The 22,856-nt window shown below is 40.1% G+C and overlaps 1 protein-coding gene across 6 annotated transcripts in view; it reads left to right on the plus strand.

Moving 5' to 3' along the window:
- FAM110B (family with sequence similarity 110 member B) overlaps nt 1–22,856 on the plus strand; it is a 107,964-nt gene that overhangs the window by 63,470 nt on the left and 21,638 nt on the right. For 2 of the 6 annotated variants that reach the window (XM_071737596.1, XM_071737592.1), the window contains exon 3: nt 7,884–7,954. The exons of the other annotated variants lie outside the window; for them this stretch is intronic. The gene's annotated coding sequence lies outside the window, so the exon portion shown is untranslated. The remainder of the gene's footprint in view (nt 1–7,883; nt 7,955–22,856) is intronic. 6 annotated transcript variants of the gene reach the window in all.

The raw sequence follows: 22,856 nt of genomic DNA on the forward strand, positions 1-22,856 counted from the left end.
TTTTGAAGCAGTGTTTTTATTCCTTACCCTGGGACTCTCCTTGCAGCAGGGAGAGGAGATAGGGAAGGAGCATGGTGTGGCAGCATGGTGGCTGCCCAGCAGTGCTGTCCATCCTTCCTTCCATCTGTCACTGCCAAGGTGATAGAGAAGGGCCCAGACTCAAGCAGCACTCCCCTTTCAAATTTTCAACTCTTTTATACTGTCAAAGAAATTTCAGTTTTTTACGTGCTTAAACCCTCGACAAGAGAAGATGCTGTATTTTAAGTGTTCCTCTGACAAGGAGTGAAATTCTCCAGTGAAACTGGTATTTTGAGGCAGGCAATCAGATGTAAAGGGATGTAAAATGAGAGCTGAGCTGCCTCTAACCCACCAGCTTACTTCTCCCTTGATGGACAGGAATGCTTTTGGCATGGGCATCAATGAAAATAACTTTATATTTTTGCACCACCCAGCAGTACACAGTATACAAACAGACGGGTGTGTGAGGCATTTTGGGGCTTGGCATGCCAGCTATTGAGATATAAATTCTACTGCTGGGGCTTCAAATTATTATTTCCCATAAACTATGACTAACTTGTAAGGATTATATTCAAATTAGTGCAGCTTGAAATTGGCTGGTACTTCATGCATTTTTATCCTTAAAATACGATGTCCTCATTGGCAGTAATTTAATTTTGGTGCTTGATTTATTTTCAGGCCCCTTAGTTTTACAGCTCATGTATCGTGTTGTTGGCAGAAAGGCAGCTCCAGTGGGGTTTAATAACCCAGAGCCACTAGTTTGAAGTAACAACTGTTGGTTTTCATCAGTTTTCTTTCCAATTAAGATGCAGCTCTTGTGACTTTTGGAGGGTGTGGGGATTATTGACCTAAAGGTGTAAGCAGGATAATCCTGAAGTAAGGATCTGTCGTTCAAAACAGCTGGGAAAAGACCAAGTTGTGAGACCCCAGAGTTGAGTAAGAGGTACCTGGGGCTGTGATTTTTGTGAGTATTCATGTAAAATTATCTGTTTCTCTTCTCATGTAAATGGAAGAGATTTAATGATTCAGAGAAGATTATTCTAAAGGATTTTTCACACTTCGTGTTATGTGGCATAATAGGGGAGTGTACATTTGCTAATGGCTTTAACCTTACAGCTTTATTGTGATATGTTGAGCATTCACAGGTACAGAACTTTTTGATTTTTAATACACCGGTAAGTCTGAAAATTCTTGAGCATCACTTTTTTTTTTTTTTTTTTTTTTTTTTAGTTAAAGCCTATAAATACTAATCAGCAGGAGAAAGAGCCTCACAAATGCAGACACATTTTGCAGTGTATTTATTTTTTTAAAATCCAATATCATGTGCTCTTCCCTCAAACTCCACCCATACAGATCAGAAAGTTGGTCATAACTAAACAAATGCTTCCACATTGGAAATCACATGAGTTAAACTGTAGTGCCCTGTATACATACATATATATGCCACTACGCATACATGTAGTATATTTTGACTGATGTATTTTTCCAAGAGGGAAGGTCCTTTGAGCAGGAGAGCAGCTTCTCTGTTATCTTCTGGATGTGATTTTTGGAAAGCTAGGGGCAGAGGGGGACAGGGGTCCTGGGTTTCTGGCTCACTTATTGCTGCTTTGTGTGGCAAAGGAAAGCAAGAAGCAATCCTGTGCTTGTGTAAGTCTTTTTGGAGGGATTTGCATAATGTCTTAGGACACAATTTCCTCCTTTCCCTCCAGCTTTCTGAGAGGAATATGTTATAGCCAGTTGTTTCAGAAAACTAATCAAAAATGCTTTGAAATTACCTCCCAACTATAAATGATAGTATCATCTAAAAGAATAAGGATTAATCAGCCGGGTCAAAAATAGAGAAGTTGAATATTTGACATATTATCCCACTAAAGCCAGCAAGTTTAAATTCCTATTAATTTTCATAATAACCCCCCTCTAATTTCACATACCATTTAACTCCACGATCACATTAGAATATTAGTGCTATTGGCAAGTGATATTATAAACTGATACATCTAGCTCTTACTGGCATAACCATAAACTAATGGCTCTTTTCTCCTTTATTTCAACACAGCAAGAGTCAGAAAAAGTCTATATGATCTCAACATTTTTCCAAATATTTTTGTGGATGGTAAGACCACAGGAATACCCTAAGGAGGTCATTCCAGCAAGTTTTTTACAAAAGGTGTTTGCATACAATGAGATACCGTATTTTAATAGAAAACATCCAGATACCAGTCTGCAAGATTTAAATTCAAATACTTAATGCTGTTTGAAGAAAGACTGTTGTTTGAAAAACTGCTGGGATAGATGGGGATTCCTTGTTCTCAATACATCCTAGAATGAAGGTGCTGTATGATGTGGACAGTTTGGCGAGGGCTGGCTGTACCAAGAGCAAACAAACTTTGTTCTTTGAGATATAAAGAAACTTGTATTTTTATCAAGTTCATCTGAATGTAGGACAGATACTCTGGCCTGTTTGCATGTGGTAACTGTGAAGATGATGTCTTTTGAACACTGAACTTTATATGGGAATGTTTTTAACTTGAATATTCTCAGTTTGAAGATTGATCAAGGATGGCAGGTTGACTATTAGGGCATCCAGTGCCATTTAACATTCCCTGGAGTGTCTGAGAAAGCACGGTGGGACAGGGTCGTGCTGTGTAAGAAGCTCTGAGAATGAGGTGCTACTGGGTTTTAAATAGTATAATGACAGTGAAAGTGTCTTCTGCTTGCAAGCAGTCTGCAAAAGTTAAACCAGAGATGGGATGTTAGAACTTTTTGTTTGTTTTCATTTTTTCTTATTGCTTGTAGTTGTGTTCTATTTGTATTTACACAGGATCTATTCCTGCATTACAAACAAAACCAATGCTATGTGTATCTCAATAGGTTTTAAAAAGCTAAAAGGATAGTTGAAAAAAACAAAATGCAACACAAACAAACCAACAAAGCCCCAAAACTAAAAAAGCAGGAATTTTTATAACTTGCTCGGTCACTTACTTGATTATAGTGGATGTATAAAAAGTGGTCTATTTTGGTAATACATTATGTTACCATGGTAACATTGACTTATTAATTTAGAAACCCTTCAGGCTAATTTTGAGAACACTAACATTGCACTAGTATACCAAAACATGAAAAGACTTATTGTCAAAGTAAGGGCTGAATGTTTAGGATGAGCCCTGCAGATACATGTGGACTTTTTTCCCCCATTTTCTATTAGATTTTACACTGTTTATATTATAAAAAAGATATGTGACCAGAAAAAATTTTAATATTAATTTATCTAAATGTTTCTGCTGTTTCTCTTACAATTTTTTTTTTTATTTCCTCCTGGGAATTGGACCTTTTGGGTCCCATTGTGAAGGCCTTAGTAGGTGGAACTGCTTAGCAGCAGAGGGCTATTACTAGGGGTATGAGCCTCCTTCTCCCAGTATTAGGACTCTTTCACACTGCAGGTCCTGGACGTTAACAGGTCCTGCATCTTCTTATTTGCACATGATTACAGTTTTTTCCCAATTATATTGATTTATATCAGCAGCATTTACATTGTGGATTTCTACTAGCACTTTTTTCTGTATATTTGAAAAAAAATAAAAACCAACAAAACCCCAAGTGATTAAATTGTAGAATCACATAACTGTAGACTGGCTAGGGTTAGAAGGGGCCTTAAAGGTCATCTAATTTCAGCCCACCTGCCATGGGCAGAGATACCTACTGCTAGGTCAGGTTTCTCAAAGCTCCATCCAACATGGCCTTGAACATTGTCCCTTTGAAATGCTGTGTTACTAGTACTACACTTATTCTCAATTAATAAAGAAAAAAAATATTAAAAAAGGCAGCTGTAGGGAGGATGAAATGCTAATATTCACTAGGAATGCAAATTAATTAAATCAGGTGATACTTCACTGTCACTATTTCTTACTGCATCCATAATTTCCTTTATCTTATGGTAAAAAAAAAAAAACCCACAAAAAACCAAAAAATCCAAAATCACCTGTTACACTCCCTGTCATGGGTTACCTCTAATAGAGCAGAGTAATTTTAGCCTTAGCTCCTTGAACCTGTTCTCATAACACCCTTTAAGGCTGCTGTGTGCCTTTATTTCTTTGAGGCTGCTGAGAACTGTGGTTGTTTGGGATTAGCAATGCATGTATATGTCAAGGTTGTTGGTCAGTTTTGGCCTTTTTCACCAGATCTTGTAATGGGAGATTTTTTGGCAATATTTCCTCACTCACATGCTTTTCTGTTGCCTGTCAGTATCTTTGCACACAACTGGATTTGTCACCTAACTCGGTTATGTTAAGCAAAGCCAATCTTTGCATGGGAAATAAGCAGTATTTATTAGATCTCAGTTGAATTGATTGTGAAGTCGAACTAAAGAAGATTTTTGCCAGAAAAGAAGTGACAAGAAAATTGGAGTATCAAGAAATATAGCTAACCCAGAGCTGACTGAACAGTAACCTCCTTCGAAGAAGTATATTTAACCAAATCTGCTTTGTAGTAACTTGGTGTGTTTCTTGTTTCATGATAATTTCTTAAATTCTTTTTAGGGGGCAGAGGTAGGTTTTACTCTAATTTTATAAGGGTTACTAAACTGACAGCTCTGGAAAGCAATAGTAGCATTAGATTGCAACACCAGCTTGGCCAAAATCTAAGCTTCTTTTAGATTCTGAGCTTTTATTAAAAAAATAAAAATAAAAAATAGGCATGACCACTCTTGTGGTCATGAGGATTACTGTTAGACCTGTGAGCAGAATACAGGTGAAGGAGTCATGTACTCAGGTGTCCTTGTCCTACCCGGAGCTTGGATACATTTAATTTGCCATACCAGCCTTATGGAGTGTTGCCTCCAAAGCAGAACAAGGGACTGAAGGCTGCTGTATCTCCTCTGAGCATGCAGTGTGCCTGCGTGCAGTGTTTCTCTGCAGGTTGAGGGGAAAAAGCCCTAAACTGAAACAGCATGATGCTGTGTTTGTGCCAGATTTTCAAGCTTTTCCATAACAGTGCTGTGCATATGTGCAATTACAGGGAGTAGCCAATACTCTGAGCTGAGCACGTCAGATGCAGATACCTAAATAAAACAGTTAATGTTCAGATTTTAAAAGAAAAAACTGAGTGAACCTGCAGGAGAGCACCGATGGTTGGCACAATTAAATGCATCAGGAACTGAGACGAGTTCTAAATGATGCTTCTTTTTCTTTGTCCTCCCTGCACTTCTTTTGGTGGGAGGACATTATTTTTATCCTGTATCAATTCTTTGTCCTGGTATTGCTGCACCCCTGTAAGGAATGTTTCAGAGGAGAGAAAGGGTGTTGCCTCAGATGCAGGAGATGAGGTCCTGCTGGAGTATGGCTTCCTGCAGCCTTCCAAGCAGAGGATGCCTTTAGTCACCCACCACACTCTTCACCATGCCTTGCCTCCCAGCAGGCTGGCCCTAACCAGCTGCTTGACATCCAGTGTCATGGTGATGTGCTGCTGGACCAAAATTGCCTAATTTTAGGTCAGAGAGGGATTAATCAGTGCTGGGATGAAACTGAAGAGTGGTGGTCTCTGGTTAGGATGGGCTCTAGACCAGATCTTGAAGTTAGGTTGGAGCACACCCCCTGGACCCTTTCCAGGAGCCTGTTTGGTGCTGGAGGTAGCGCAGAGGTGGGGACAGGGATGGAGTGTGTAGGAGCCCAGCCTTCTCTCCCCTTTACAACGGCAAGGCATGGGAGAGAAGCAATATGGGTGAAACACAGCCACATTTGGCTAGGTTTCCATGCTCAGTGGTGAGAGCGAGACTGAGCCTCTGGGACCGCAGCCGTGGAGTTTTCCATGTTGGCTGTGCTCCCCTTCCCTGCAGCCTGCCATCCCAGACAGATCCCATGGCATGAGGGAGAGCACAGTGACACGTCCTGATGCTGAGCCATCCCAGCTGTGTTGCAGCATCCCATGGCTCCCTTCCCCCTGCTAAAGTAAATAAACATTTAGAGTTTGAATTCTATTGCTTAGCAAGAACAAGGTCGTATTGCCACCTGCTCCGCTCTTTGGGACTCAGGAACAGCAGCCAATGGCATTTTGGCATTATCTGGAGATAAAATAGTAATTACTGTCTGGTTTTATCTACTTAAATGGCTGTTGTCAAAATATATTTTCCTTTAAGAACTTCTGTACTATCTGAGCACTCCCTTAGTTTTCCCATTTCCACCTCTCTTTGCTACTAATTGTGTTTTTCAGAGGTCTGAGAGGCTTTTCTCATCTGTGGTTGCTACCAGGGCCAGTATCTCAAGGTTTTCTAAGCTTGAAATAGCATTAAGGTCATTCTGGGAGTGGGTACTCTGATCAAATTCATTTCAGAGGGGCTTTAGGGATTTATATTTTTTTAAACTATATTACTTGCCTGTGTGCCAGTTGAGTAGACTCATACATAAAGAAAAAGCCTATGACAGAAGGAACCACAGCCACCCGCTGCCGTGCTGCAGTGCAGAACATAAAAACAGAGACTGTGTTTTGTTTCCTTCCACACCTCAAATCTGAATGCCTGCTCACAGCCTCTTGCAGACCTCCTGCCACAGGCTGCTTGGGGGCCAATTCATGAACTGCCAATATGGGCAGCTCAGCCTTTTCTCTCCTCTTCCCATCCTTTCACCTTTGGGGTTTTTTTGTTATAAATTATTCTGCAATGGCAGCGTTCATCCTCCTCACTCCAGGGTTGTTTGTGTCCAGTTTCTTCTAGTTTCCTTGAACACTTCAGGGCAAGTTACTGTGGTACTTTATCCACCCAGTGATGCTCTTTGTTGGGAGAGAGATGGCTTGCAGGGCTGCTCATTCAGAATTTTGGATCTCAGTGTCCCAAGCTTTTATATACCTACATGTTAATATCTGGTATGCCTCATGAGGCTGGGTTTTTCTGTAGATGTCAGTGACACAAGTTGCATGTTTTTTCTCAGTCTAGTCAAGGAAGAGGTAGAACTGTTCTTAGACTAGCAAATAAAAACATTTGGTGCTCAGGTGCTAAAGATAGCCTAACAGTAACTCTATAAAGACTTATTTTCTACTATTTCTTGTACTTTAGGCAGCAATGTTGTCTAGCGTTACCCCTAGGTTGGCATCTCCTGTGTGTGTTTTTCTGTAATATGATAATAAAGTTGCTGATCCATGGGGCTGTTACTGATGTTTTTCTTGGTTTTCCTCAGTTTGCTGCTTACCATGGCTTTATTATAGAAGTTAGTTTAAGCTTATGTAACTTTAATTCTAGGTTGTAGGGTTTTTTTTTCCTTCAAACTGGGTTATATTTCATTTGTGCCCATGTTTTAGGAGTTTAAGTCAAAATTGCTTCAGCAAAAGTAATCTGATGGGTAGTGTGATAAAACAGGACTTAATTTTGGCATCTTTCTTCAAGATGTTTCTCCAAATTTCCCTCTTTTAAAGACATTAGTTTTGTCCTTTCTAAACTAAACTTATGTTATAGAGCAAATTCAGATGCTGTGCAAACCACAATCAAATTAGGAAGAGCTGAAAATACAAGTCTGGACAAATATTTAAAGTTCAAAAGAATCTAAAGGAGGTCAAGAACATAAAACAAAACGCATAATTAACTTTACCAAAGATAATTACAAGTAAAACTGTTGCAGGTAATGGAGAGACCTCAAAAAGTGTTTCTCCTGTGTAGACACCTCAAATGAACAGTCAGGTGCAGATTCCTTAATCCCTGGAGGAGATCAATGATATAGGAAGGATATCAGGAAAGAAAACCACAAATACAAGGCATAAAATTGAAGTACGAGAGAAATTTTCAACATGGAGATTGTAACAAGAACCAGGGAATAGTTTTATACTAAGGGATTGCTATAAATGTATAGAGAAGATTATCTTTTATGTATCTTTATATTTTGTAGAGGCATAGACCCAGGAAATGATCTACAGAAACTGAGAAGAGGCTCTAGTACTGGATCTAGTAATTCATTAGGTAAGAGGCAGTAGAGAATATTCTTCAGTTCACAGGGTAATGAACTGGAGAAGGGCTCAGCTCTTTTTCCTAACATCTGTAATTGCTAATTACTTATTAGCCTTTAATGTGTGTGAAAGTAAAAGGCTGCCTCTCACTCAGCTTCTCCTGCAAATCTCTCATCAGAGAAATAAAAATGTATCCCATGAATTAACTTTGCTGTTTCTCTAAAAATGTGTTAACTAAGTTAGATGATGTGAACTGTACTTATTATGACAGATCTGGTTTCTGTTGTCATGATACAGAAATTTTATTTGGTTTTCTTCCATTTATAATTCCTTTCTCAGCTCTTTCATGTAACCTACTGTCATTTATATACAATGGTTTTTTTTTCCCCCAAGTTGTTTCTTTTCTGATACATCTCCTTTATATCTTTTCTAAAATTTAAGATCATCCTTTGGGTTAGATACTTATTAATGTGTGGATTTATCCAAAACTCCTTAAAACAAAGTTTCTTCTCAGACTGTGACCCATCCAAATTGTTTTTTCCTTTGTGAATAATTTGCAATGCTCGATTACAAGCTCATCTGCTCTAGTTGCTAGTGAAGCTAGGAAATATTCAGTAGGTGTAGCTTCTCTGATGATCCCTCTATTAATCTTTGGCTAAGACTACAGCCAGTGGGCAAAAATTTTCACAAGTCATCTTCCCTTGGATTGCCTGGGCTGCCTGTGCTCAGGGATGCCCACAGTGATACCCTGTAGGGTGAGCTAAAACATCTTGCATCGCTGTCCATTAAGCTTTTCCCCTCTGGATTCACATGTAGTTGAACACCTCAGTCATGTAGGAATTGCTGTAAAAATGTGCTTGGTTGTTGTGTTGTTTTGAGCATATAGTCTTAATTTTAAAGTACTACATGAGGAAAAGCACCAAATGTTGAATCCAACAAGTAGAAAGTGGTTTGAGTGGGCGCAGGTGCAGTGGAGCTGTTGCAGCTTGTCCTGTCGTGCTGCCTTGGGGCAACTTCAGCTGCTGTAGGATGCTGGGGATTTCTCCCTGGCTTCAGCCCTCTGAGGAACAGCAGACCCTCAAGGAAAGACAATTGAGGTTTTTCCCTCTTTCACCTTCTATTAGCACAGCCATTTCTCACCTCCCTGCGGCATGCAGTTACTTCAAGGAGTTTTACTCTTCTGAATATGGCTGGCTTGGCTCATTTGCAGAAACGTGAGGAGGCTGCTGGTTTGACAGCCTGGGCACCCAAAGCACCCCCTATTCAACATCAGTGAGGTCCGGTGTCTGCACCCACTTCCTCCCAGCCTTTGTCATCATTCAGCTGAGGTGCCAGCACAGCAGCAAGCAGCCTCCAGCAGAGAGGGAACTCTTTCCATGTGTGCTGCTGGCTCAGCTCCACTTTTCCTCACATGGTGATGATTTCTGCCTGCCAGCAGTCTCCCCATTGCATCCCGGTCACTCAGGCAATGAATCGGGCCAAAGGATGGATGTCCGTGCAGTGTTTGCACCTTCTGCCTCCAGCAGCAAATTTTGGGGAAGTTAATTCTTCTTTCCAATCACCTCGGCCAATTCCTGACATCCTCTGCATCTTTTGTGCTGACTTTGTTCTTTAAATTTGCATTGGGACTGTCGTCTCATTCGAGACTTAGGTCAGCAGGAAAACAGTCAATTGTGGAAAAACACATCGTTGCCATTCCTTGGGAATGGAGCAGCATGGATGACCTAAATTTGAAATGCTCTCTACTCTGTGGCTGATCCCGTGTCCTCAGGCTGCAGCCTGTCTGTCTGCTGCAGTTGCAGGCTGAGAAGTGCTTTTAATTGAGGAGCAAGATTTCCACCAGTTTAAACTGCTGAAATTGTGGCATCAGTAATATGGAACAAAATGAAGTAAACTAGAGAAAGCAAGAGAAAGACATGAAAAAAACACAAGCAAGCAAACAAAAAAAGCAACATACTTGAGAAGATTGACCAAAGCACAAAAGCTTGCATTGCATTCATACAACGGGGTGTGTTTCAGCAGTTTAATTTATTCACTTTTCAGAACAGGCATGAAATGACTATATTTGTGTATATGGGTGATAATAATGGGTTACAAAAGCAATACATAGAATTTCTTGGGTGGAAGGAGGAACCAAGAGAACCAAGAGCTGCCTGAAGGCAAAACATTTCCTCTTTTTTTTTTTTTTTTTTTTTTTTTCCACTCTTCATTTTCAGCTCTTTTTCTTTCTCCTTTTTACTGTGTTTTGCTGTTGCCCATGCTGATGATGGAGAGCATCTTTGCAGTCTGCATGAATTGATTCAGCATGTGGCCAGCTGTGCTCACTGCTTCCTCTAGGTCACGGCTGCCACAGTTTGCTGCTGGTTCGTATGCATTTATGAGGATGGGCACACACACACTCACACACACACGAGGTGTAGGAGTGCAAGTCTTGGGAGCACTTGGCAACAACCCCCACGCATGGTGATCGTGATGCTTGCTCACAATAAAATACAGCACAGAAAAAGTCAGGGAGGCTTTCCTGAGGAACAGTAAGATGCAGCTTGTAGAAGCACGCCTCGTTTTGCTTTTGCTCTTAAAAGCAGATGTTTTGGTTTAGTTCCAGGCCACAAAATTCTCCTGACTTCTTCTTCTCAGACTGTGATGGCATCAGTACCCCAGGGAAGGGATCTCCTGCTGTTCCCTCTTGCACAATGGGCAAACCCTGGGTCAGTGGTGATGACCCAGGAATACTGCTTCACAGGGTCCATCTAATCATTAAGAAAAATTGTTGCAGTTATTTTGGCAGAGGTCTTGAACACAACAAAGTGAGGGTTTGGATTGGGTTCCCCTCCCCACTTTTCCTTGATTATGAGAAGTTTCTGTGTGGTTGTGCAAGTTGAACAGTCCAGAGGAAAACAGCAGCATTCCTGCAGGGGCTTGCAAGAATTTATACTGACTTTTGCTGATGCCTGTTTTTATATCAGAGATGGCAAAAACATACTGACATATCTGGTCTATCTGCTTGGTAATGGAGATTTCATTTCTGCATGAATCCACCCTCTTGCAGTGGGCTTAATAAATTGGATTACTTGTTTTAGCTTTTCTGCACTTCCCCCTTGTCATGGAGCAGATACAGAGAAAGCCTTGAAAAATAAGGGGCTTCAGGGGAACAGAAATCTGATTCGTGCCACAGAGGGAAAATCGAAAAGTTGCACAAAATTCAGTGGCTACCTTGGAAATTCTGTAGTTTTAGTCAGTCTAGAAGTGTTTTGTTCACTCCAAATCCTAGTAATCTGTGGGGATGCTCTTTTAATTTTATTCTTTGGTATCTTAATCTAGGAGCTAAATAGCTTCTTTAATTAATTGGTTCACTTTCTGTCTCTGGCAGTGTTTCTGACATTTCTCACTTATCTTCCCCTGCCATGAGGTAGATTCCATTTATTCTTTATAAGAAATTTTACAACGTAAAGATGTAGAAGAGCTTTACTTAAGATCTTCATCCTCCTTTGCAGGAATTGGAGAGTATACTGGGGAAGAAAGCAGTGATTTTTCTGGAGTTCAGGGTAAAATATAAATCATAGATAATTCATAGATTGTCTAGTTCCATGGAACTTCTAGAGGCATTATCAGTACATATTTATCATCCAGTGCATGCATGGCATCAGATGAAAAATTTGAAGTTTGCTACGATGATACAATTGTGCCCTTTGCTGTAAAAATACGGTTATATGGATTTATTTAGCAGTTTGGTGGGTTATCCTCCCAAGTTATTGTGCTCCTATGTACTTAAAAAGAAATGCAGGTGCGTATTTAAGTCTTGCACAGTTACTGATGTGAATTTCTTCAGAAATACCAGTAGTTGTTCACCTTTGTGCACTGTGAAAAACAGATTATTGGTACTTGTTAAAGTACCACTGAGAAGAAAATGGACAAATTTACCCAAAGACCATGTATAAGAAAGCAGCATCCATGTTTTTGCTGAATTCCTGTAGCACATACTGAAATTAAGAAAAAACATGAAGAAGTAATAAAAACCGATAAGCAGTTGCTCGATTTAAGTTTCATGCCATTTCTACCCAAAATTGTGGTGGTGTCAGATTTTTCTTGTTTCATCTGTCTCCCATATATTTCAAATTATGAAAAAATATATGCAATTCATATAAAACATGAAATTCATAAACCTCATTTTTGATGTATCCATCTGTGTTTTATCTTGTCTCACTTTGATCTGCATATTTTAATGCAGAACTTTTAATGATATTCAGGGTTTAAGAAAATTTCACAAAATCAGTGATTTAGTGTGTGGCTTGTCTTTTTTAATTTCCTAACAGCTTTAAGATAAATAATAAAATCTTTACAGCATAAGGGCAAGCATTTTTTGTGATAACTACTTCTCATTTAAGATTACAGCTAGAGAAGAGAAGTGCTGAGTTTCATAACTCACTGAAGTTGGACACTTTTAAAGTTTGTCTTACAGCAGCACTTAATAGCATATCTATAGATGAGGCTGTTTCAAGTTCTATTGTAAATCTGACTTTATAAGTCTTTAATGTTGTATAGGCTACTAAAAATCACTCTAGGATTGAATGTGTGGAATAAAATTGGGGGGGTTTAATATATTTTTAACTACACAGGGAATTTTGTCATCTGAAATGCTTTTTCACCAAAATTTCATTTTTCTTGGGTTTGGAATAATTATTAAAGCTTACCTTCATGTCTGAGGGAAGAGAAGGAAAAAAAGAAAATAAAAAAAGAGAACCCAGAAATAAAATTGCTTACTGCACAGTAAAGTTTAAAGTATAAGCGTGAGCTTTTGGCACAGGAGAAAAGGGCATAAATATTTAGCATGAAACGTACTGTAATAATAGCTAATAATTTTTTTCACATGGTTAGAGCACAAACCTCCCCGTGAGCTACAAAATATATGAGCTGTGAGTCACTGAAATTTACCCATTCTGGAAGCCTGCCCCTCTGTACATCTCTCCTTTCTTGAGAGTTCTGGGCTTAAGCAAGAAAGGAAGTGGTCTGACCTGAAATTTCAAGTTTTCATGTTTTTCCATGAAGGATTCACCTGTTTGGCAACATAAAGTGAAAAATGTGTGAATAGTTTGGAAATGTGATTGAAATACACATCTTGCTTACAGGAGTAATCAAGGAGTAAGCATGGGTGAATAACCCTACAAGTTAGCCATTAGTCAGTGTGCTGCACTTTGTCAGTTCAGTGATTTTGCCCCAAGGCTGTGCAGGGCTGCTAGAACACCTTTCTCAGAAAACCTTGTGCCTTTACTTCCTAGTGATGATGCAAGACCAGTTAAAAATTTGGATGAGGAATACTGCATTAAAATTTCCCTCGATCCCCATTCTGCTACCCATTGTAATTTACACTTATTTTGTTCCCTGCTAGAGTAGTCGTTTCTGGCTCAGTTGTCTGATCTGAAAAGAGCAGGATGCCAAATGCAAGGGTGACAGCCAGCCTGCCTGTGACCTGCCAGCAGGACTTTAAATGGCACCCCTGGGGAAAGGAAATAAGGTTAAGAGCAATAAATATAAGGGCATAACAGACCCTGGAGCAAAGATCTACAGATTTCTCTCTGTCATACTCCTTCCCCTGCTTCTGTAGACTTGAAGTCATGTTAATTTCCTTAGCCAAGGTATAATAAGCTTTCAGAGGGCTAGGGGCTGGTGACAGTAGCATGCTGTCACTGGATTGGGGTGCTAGGTTAATGGTTGGACTTAATGATCTTAAAGGTCTTTTCCAAGCTAAATGATTCTATGATTCTATCCTCCTTTACTAGGTTGGAGTTTCCAGAGCATCTCTGGCATTGCTGCTTTTGCCCTTTTCCAGGCCCAGGGGCATGTTACCTGATGTTTGGTTGCTTTTGGGCAAAGAAGTGAGATTTAGGGAAGCTGTTATCTCTGTCTGCCACATAAAGCACACTGTGACAGCCCAAGAAAGCCCCAAGAGTCACTGTATCTGTGGTACACAACATACATTTTGGACAACAGCACCATTATTTTGCTTTTGTCTGTAACTTGGCTGCTGGGAAGTGACCCTGTGGGCTGTTCTGGGCTGATTGGGACCAGCAGAGATAACCCAGCTTGTATTGCACAGGTGCACAGGAGACCTGCCAGGAAAAGAAGGAGAAATTAGTGTAGGATAAAAGCAATTCCTAAGGATAGCGTGTCCTATCACCTTGGTTCCTGGTGAGGTGGCCAGCTGCCAGTTCCTCCTGTCTGGCTCCCATGGAGCCAGCCTTAAGCATGGTTTAAGATGCACTGGCTGTTTGTCTAACATTGTTCTGTATAGGCAATCACAGAAACTTATATAAGGTTTCAAACAGGGGAGAAAAAGGTGTTCAGATTTTCTGGTATTACCTACATTCTGGATATTTAAGACACTATGGTCCACAGCTTGCCTCACAGTTAGGCAAGAAAAAACCTTTTCATTCTATTAGACCCTGTTGTTTCAAGAGAGGTGATTTTTCCTGTGAAATTTAGTGTCCTTCAGGTATCCTCTTGTGGAAAAAAAACAATGCTTTTTTAGTTGTTTTATTTTTACTATATCCAGATCTATACTTGAACACTTCTGCATGCTATATTGTTTACTCATGTTGTCTCACTTGAGCTTAAAACTGCCAGGCAGCCAGGGACTTGCTTCCCTAGCTGTTCCACATGTGGAGACTGGAGAGAAATAGAAGTTCCCTCAGGAAGCAAGACAACAAGAGCTCAAGGTAGGCACTCCAGGACTCTGTTTAGAGGAAGGGAATTTGGGTATCTTAAGCTTGGTGGTATTAATACTCCATTGGCCTCAGTTTAGGTACCTTGAATCCATGTTGCACTGAAGTCATGCTGTCAGGCAAGGCAGTTGTTCATGTTCCCATATTGGAGCGTGCATGATATCAAAATCCTTTCGTAATGGTGAGACCTTGTTGGAGTGTATGTGGTTGCATGTAGTAGCATTAGACATAGGAAGATTTGTTATAGGAAGTGTAAAATAAAGTGCCTCCGGCAGCTGTGCAGCTTTGGTGTGAGGAAGACTATGGAGGATGTTTACGCAGGTGTAATATAAAAAAAAAACTGCATGCTTGTTTTAACCCTCTGTACCTTCTGTAGTTTCATTTCAAAATACAGGAGTTGTACTTTATCCAGTTTCTATTCCTGACAGTTTAATTAAGGGGCAGAAACACTGGCGAGTATGAACACAGAGAAGTTGTTTGCTTACCTCTTAGTGCTCATTGGTATCAGTAGTGCCTGGTGAGCTGGCAGCACAGCAAGTCCTGCGATAAGGATGAATGTCTGGGCAGTAGACCCTGTACTCCAACTTGGAATCATCTGGGTAGCTCCTGCTCTGAATTGGATTGAACGTAGTGGGGGGAGAGAGGGGAATATATGCTATTATGTTTAATCAGAGAGCATCAATGTGATTTTTCTTCTTGAGAGGTGCCTTTCAGAATTGGAGGGGGTGGGAAGAAGGGAAGCCTGAAACTTCTGTGTGTCGACACCCTGTTGCTGAGTGCCTGTTTGCAGGTACTGTCTCCACTTGTGTTGCAGAGCTCACCAAATAAAACCAGGTATAGGCACATAGATTCTTAATGACATAATCCTTTGGGAGTGCCTTTGTGTACTTTTCTACTACCAGATCATAAAAGAGGAGTATTCTTACTAAGCCCTTTGCCACATGTTTGGTCAGGCACAGCAGCAAGGATTGCTTTCCATTGAGTAGAAAGTGGAGATCTGCTTATTTCTACTTGTGAGTGTGTGTGTGGATTTAACTAAAGAACTTGTATTCACACAGTTTTGCTGTTTAAATTAACATGGGGTGACTCAGTGTGTTTTCACTGCTGTCATCCCACAGCGACTGAACATTTTATTGTCTGTAGACGACTCTTAACAGTGGTAGCATTAAAACAGCATTGTAGTTTCACGAGATGATATTCCATTCCCAGAACTGTAAAGTGACTAAGAGAGTTGCCCTTCTGAGACAGGAGAACAGAAGGCAACCTGCAGCACAAGCAGCACCCACTGCTTGGGCTGGGCAGGGCTGGGCTGGGCTGCCTCTCTCCCCTCCTGCTTCAGCAGGGTTTGTCCCAGCAGTGAGCACTGTTGCAGAGCAAGTGCTCCAGCATCCATCTGCACCAAGAGCTGTGATCCTGCCCTAAGCTGCCTCTGTCTAACAGCTGAGCCATCCACCAGCATCCTGCATCTGCCACCCCATCCCTGGCAGCCAGAACACCTGGGAGGGCATGCACCCCCCTCTTGCCCCTCCTTACCTATTGCTTGGCCCCACCAGGTGTGTGGATTGGTGAGGGACAGAGCTCAGTATTTAGGTTCAGTTCTTTGTAATAAATATGTGGTGGATGCGATGGCATTCCCATAGCATCCCAGTGCTTCCCAGTCAAGCATTTTACATTAGTTGTGCTTGTCTTTACCATGAGCTTTGGTGGAGGGATTGTAGGATGAAAGCAGCATGGCTGTAGTGACTAGTGGAAGGAAGCTGTGCTGTCTTTATAAGTGAGGTATAGCTCATAAATGCAAATAAATTGTCAGTACCAAATTAATAAGCATTAAATATGTGTTATTAATCCTTAGCATCACCTCTTATTGTGTAAACATAATAACTTCCTTATCAAAAGAGTTGGTAATAATGCTTGGAACCTGAAAGCAAAATTACAGTGGTGTGATGAATATACATTTGTTCTTTCAGAGGAAGTACTAGAAGTAAAACAGGTCCACCCTGAAAAGTACTCCTTTTCAGTGGCTTCGTGATATAGTTATAATAATTCTGTTGGATAATCACAGCAAAGTCAGCATGAGGAGAAGATGAACTGAAAAAGAGATTGTTGGCGGGTCAGGAACCTGACCTTAAACCACTTTAGCAATGCCATGGCTTGCATACACAGTGACAAGCATCAAGCCACTTGGAGGCTCACTGATAAGCACATAGATACTTCCATTGCAAAGTTCACTTCATACACATTAGTAATTAGGAAATCAGATAGCTGTGAATCCAGACTCAGATCTTGCATGGAACATCTTTAAGATGTGCAGCCACTGATTAGGACTGGCTTCTTTAATGACACCTTTCTGCTGGCAGTGCTTCCCACGTGACAAAGTACCAACGGGCTGTGCTTTGATTTGAGTAGCTTCATTATTAAGTTGAGCTCATCTCTTAAGATGGATTTTTTTTCAAATGTAATTTATTTTTGATTGGGGTACTGAAAAAAAAGAGCTGACTTAAGGAAAATGACGTGTGGGAAGAGAGTTGCGTGTTTCACAGTCCTGAAGTTCCAGGCATCCTTGCTGTGAAAAATGAGTTTATTTAATTAGCCAGTTTCTGTGTGGGTTTGCTGAGTTGCCTTAATTTGTTTGTTCTTTGTCAATTTCTAGTAATGCTATTGTTTATTTCCACTAAAGAAGAAAAAAGTGTCTGCTAGGAATATTGCCTCTGTATTGTATCACTACAAGCATTTGTATGCTCTTGCCTCTACTGTCAGCAGATATTCTGAGCTCCATGAGCTTCCATGAGCTGCAAGGAGCAGGTCACATCATTACTGTCAAACTGACTAGTTCAGTCATTGTGATATGTACCATAGAACTGTGTGTGGAACCCTTGGTTGTTTCCCTGCCTAGTGTTTTGTGGCACTAGAAAATCCCCTCTGATTAGACAGTTACTGAATGGCCGTGTTATACCTGCCACATAGTTTTGTCCCGATGTATCTTGCATGTCGCTGCATATCTGTATCACCAGTACAGTATATTTGGGGCTTCTGTAGGATAATGGATTATCACAGCATGTCAGCCAGGTTTGCACAGAATGACAGCCCATCAGCCCCCTGCTTAGCCTCTGCTGACAGACACAGGCATCAGCAGCTTCTTGTCCTTCTCACCCCTTTCCTGAACAGATTCCTAAATGCTGTACACAAAGAAGTCCTACACAGTGTACTGCCTGTCAACTGACTGGCTTGCTGAATAAGTTACAGGTGCCTGCTGCTAAAAAGGAGAGATCATGCTTTGGTTTGTTTTTTTTCTAGGTAGTTGTTCTGCCTCCTCATGTTTTCTTGATTTCTTCAAGTCATCCTGTTTTGTTTGCTGTTGACAAGTAAATCACTGAGAGATGCAGAATAGCAGAGGAAAAGCCCAGAAATGCATACTGAGCAGCAAATATAGTCTTTCAAGAATGGGAAAAAGGAACAGTAGAAAGAAATGGATGTATACGGTGATGAATTTTAACATGTACATTTTCATATTTATTTTTGTACCACTGAAACAGAGGTAGCAAGATGATATCAAACAATTGTATAGGTTGGAAGGAGCCTCTGCAAGTCACCTGGTCCATCCTGCTGCCCAAATTGGGTCCTATTGGATCAAGTTGCTCAGAGCCATATTAAGTGCTCCTATTGGATCAAGTTGCTCAGGACATTTCTTAGCATCTACAAGAATGAGGGTCCAGCAGACCCTCTGGGCTTCAGTCACAGTGTTTCATCCCCCTGACAATGAAAAACTTTTCCTGTATAGACTCAGAATTTCCCATCTTGCAGCCCAGGCAATGCCTTCCTGCCCTCTCTTTGCATCTTTGAGGGCAGTCAGTGTTCCTTTCTTCTTTGAGGACAGTCAGTGTTCCCTTCTGTCAGGCAATTGCAGACAATGAGTAAGTCCCCTCTCTTTTCAGAGCTGAGCAAGCTCTGTGCTCTCACCCTCTCCTCCTACACTCCAGCCCTATATTTCTTGCAGGTGGGTCTATATGGGTCTGTCAGTGGGCAGCCAGCACCATTCCAGGCAGTTCCTTTTTTCTGTGCTCCCTCCTAGAAGTATTCCAGAGTGGTTCCTTTTTTCATAACATCTGGTCTCAAGCTCTCCCTTGCTTCTAGCTTTTTTTCTGTGACATCTCAAAAAAAGTAATATTTTGAGATAGCTGTATGTAGTATGATGTCACAACAAATTCTATGTATGGTAATAGAAAGGAAAGCCATTGTTATTTTTCAGCTGCATTATTTTTATCTCTTGCAGTGTCCATTTTTATAGCTATCCCTATCTAGCAAAGTCTTGCTCCTAACTTTTTTCTTCTTGAAGAACTTAAAATGTATAAATTTAAATATTCTGTGGTTAAATTCAAACATCCAACCCAAAAAGGTGGATGCTATTCCAGATCCACATGTATATGGTATTCTGTTTGTGAGTGGAGAGAAAAATAAGTGTTTTAACAGTGTCTTCTACTGCCTCCCTATTTTATTTATTTTCTTTTTTTTCAGATTCAGTTGCCCTCAGTATTTCCGGAGCCTTTATACAGATTCTGTAAACTCTTGCAGCAAATCCAAACACAGTTTAGCAGGGCAAAGCAGGGTTGGAGACTGGCTCAGTGCCTGAAGTCTGCTTTTAACCTCTGCAAAGGCCCTTTTCTTAGCAATGCTGAATGTGGTGTAGATATCCAACATTTTCTAGCCAAGGGAGAAAAAAAAATTCCAAGATATAACATTTGAATCTTAGTGAATCACGTTACAGGTACTGGCCTGGAGGAAGGCAGCTTGTAAAGAGCTCAAGAAACAGGATCAAATGTATTGTAAGCATCTGGGTTAATGACCTGAGAGCTACAGTACCTGGTGAATTCTTATGTAATTTTTTAAGGTATCCATTATCTTCCAGCTGAAAATTCACTCAGTTATTCTGTGTATATATTCTGAAAGCATTAGGGTTTTCAAAGTATGTAATTTGAAGCAGTAGGTTTCAAACATTGTTTTGATGTGCTGTCCAACGGACGTATAAATTCTGTATTTAGACTTTGGACAAATCATTTTCTTCTTAGAGTTTTTTTTGAGAATTCCTTTGGAATAATTCAGACTTATCAAGGAGCTATTGACTATAGGTTGAAGCAAAATTAAGTCAAGAGGTTGACAACTTGTTTTTGTTATTTCTCACTGACTGAAGAAATTTGGTCTGTTTCTCCTTTCACCCTAAAACAGTTATAACAACACCATATTGATCCATTCTTGAAGAGCTGTTGCTCATAGCATGATGCTCCTTTTGGAACTTGACATAATGTGCATTCCTTTACAAGGTACATGAATAAAAGATTAGAGAGGTAGAGTTTGTGACCTAGTTAGGAGTTATGTGCATGATCTTGGTTGAACTGAGGAAAAAGTAGAGCAAGGGGTATCTTTACATACAAAAAGCCTTGTCTTAGTTTTTGGTTTGTTTTCTTTTAATGAAAGGGGCATTTATGAGTGTGTTCTCTTTTGATTTTTTTTGATTGAACATAAAACAGCTAGACATCAGAAAACTTAATATGCACAGTGAAATTTAATTAGTTAACTGCATAAAAAATCAAAGAGTTTGGGTTTTTTTTTTTTGTAGAGAGGAAGCAAGAATCCCATTTTGTCACTAGAGCACATATGTAACTGAGTCCTATTTTCATCTCTTCACCAATAGATGTTAGCAGCAGATACGTGTGTTCTGCTGCTAAAGCTGATGGAACAAGGATATTAGGAGGAATGGGCTGTATTTCTTAAATCCTGTACAGTGCCTTTGTGCAGAAAAGGTGCACGAGGTCAGGCTTTTCAAAAGGTAGCCTGTAACTTTGTATGGCCCAGTTTGAATTACTATACTTGGTTTATAGCAAGGTTTATGCTTGGTTTATAGGATAGCAGGCACCTACTTCTTCATGATTACAGTTTGATTTGTGGATGGTAAGTACCACTTGAAAGCATACACAAAGTCTCTGAACTTAATAAAACATTTCCATTAAAAATATGGACCTGACCGTTTTCAGTACCTGACAAATTCACCTTTTTGTAAAAATGATGCAAAAAGGTATAATTTTGTAAAAATGTCTTAATATCTATGTTATATGCAATAACTGGGAAAGCTAATATGCTTTTGTTGTACTCCCATAACACTGTTCTGACTGTAGCTGCTTCTTTCAAAAACTGGTTATCTTTTGTGGTAGATTAAGCAAAGCATGGTACAAATAGATGTGCTAAAACATCTGTTCAACATTAACTCAGAATGAGAGACAACCTGCAACTCTTTATTAGTCATAATTATTGCAAGAGTTTTTTTTAAAACCAAACAACAAAAAACACAACTGTGCAGGTGGAGAATTGGAGGATTCCATTGTGGAAAACACCAGGTAAACTTTTTCAGTGAAATAAGAAAGTGGCACATCCAGATACGGGTATTTCTCATAAGCCATCCAACCTTTTAAGTTGTTTTGCTGGCAGTACCAAACCCAGCAAAGTTTCTCATGATTCATGAAAGCAAAGGTCAGTGATGATTTTACTTGTATTCTCTTAAAAATTTCCATTTAGCTTTTATGGCTCTGTAACTCTCTTGGGTTGGTTTTGGTTTTGGGTTGTTTTTTTTTTTTTTTTGTAACAGCACTTTTTGCAAAAAAGCAATGAGAGGAATATTAAAAAAAGAAAAGGTTGGGAAGTGTTTAAAACAATTTTCTGTTTTCAGTCATGGGAAACTTGTTGTAAATAAGCTGTTGTATGTCATGCAACCCATGGTTCCAGCCACCTGCTTTATTACATCCACTGCGTGCTCCTCAGCGGAGCTCCAGCTGTGGATTTGAGCTCCCTCTCCTTTCATTTCCAGCTGGGGCACATAGCATTCTTCTCTGTGTGTCTGCACATAACAGTCTGTGCCATCCTGATCAATACTGGTTGTCCTCCAGGTAGTGCAAATACAGTTGAATGTGTGGTTTTCACTTTTCTTGTGGTATTCCTAGGGTTTTACTATTCGGGATCAAGATTTCACAGCAGAGATCAGATATAATGCTATAAGTATTTTAGGTTTTTCTAAGGCAGACTGCAAACAATAAGATGGGCCTGGTGGCCCTGGTGTTTTAGTGGGCCTGGTGTTCTCTAAGAAAATACTTGAAACTTGTTTTATAATAATTTCTTTCCGTTTTTCTTTCACTTCAATTTTCATTAGCAGGGCAAAACACTCCTTTATTTTGCTTTAATTAATTTTTAAGTTTCAGATCTCTGAGTCTAAACTGAGATAAGTTTTGGCAGTGCTGTGAGTGTCAATATCTAAGGAAAAAACAGGGTGTGGCTCAGGAAACAAACTGCCTGCTTTCCAGCAAGTAGAAATGGAAAGAATCAGGTAAATTCCCACAGGATTCCCCATGATTTTAAGAGCTGATGAAGAACATACATCCTTGGAAATGCCTTTGAAAACTGGTTATAAGCTCCATTGCTTTGTGCATAGTATCCAGGGCCAGATATCTCTCATTCTTCAGATGTCTCAAATAAGTAATCTTTACATTAGACTGTCCTGTTTCTCCCTTTTAAAATCCTCACCAGGGGTCTTGCTTGGCAGACAAGTTGGCCATTCCAAACTTTTCCAGAATTTGAAATTTTGAATATGAAATGTCAATTGTAGGACTGGATCTGAGCCCTGCAGTGTTTTTGCTCATAGCATAGTACTTTTTGTTGTGAGGATGCTGAACTGACAAGTAGCCAACTAAAGGGGCTGCTTTACACAGCCACTGGTAGGACAACATGGAGCTTTCTGGCCCCACTAATTGGAGGTGTAATGACCTCAGAAGGATCAGGTACCTTTAGAGATAAGGCTGACCCACAGAAAAAGGTAGGGATGCTACCCAGAAAGAGAAAATTCTTACTTTCTTATGTTAAAGTTGCATTTCCCTGGATCTTAGTACTAAAGGTCTCAGCCCCATTAGGGAGATGTTATTTTAATGAGGCTTCTTAACGTGGTATGTTACTGTAATGTTCTGCAGATGGAAGGAGAGGTTTGGACATGCCATCACCCAGCTTTAAAATAGATTTTCTCAAGTCAGTCTTTGAAAAGGAGCATCACTCCTTCTTGAACAGTTTGCCTCTCCTTTTGCTTGCCAAATGATTTTTAGAAGTCTGAAAATGGTAGAAATGTTTAGCACTTTTTTAGCTACAAAATTAATTATGAGATACCCA

The sequence above is a fragment of the Heliangelus exortis genome, chromosome 2 (assembly GCF_036169615.1).
Source record: "Heliangelus exortis chromosome 2, bHelExo1.hap1, whole genome shotgun sequence".
NCBI classification, from domain to species: domain Eukaryota; kingdom Metazoa; phylum Chordata; class Aves; order Apodiformes; family Trochilidae; genus Heliangelus; species Heliangelus exortis.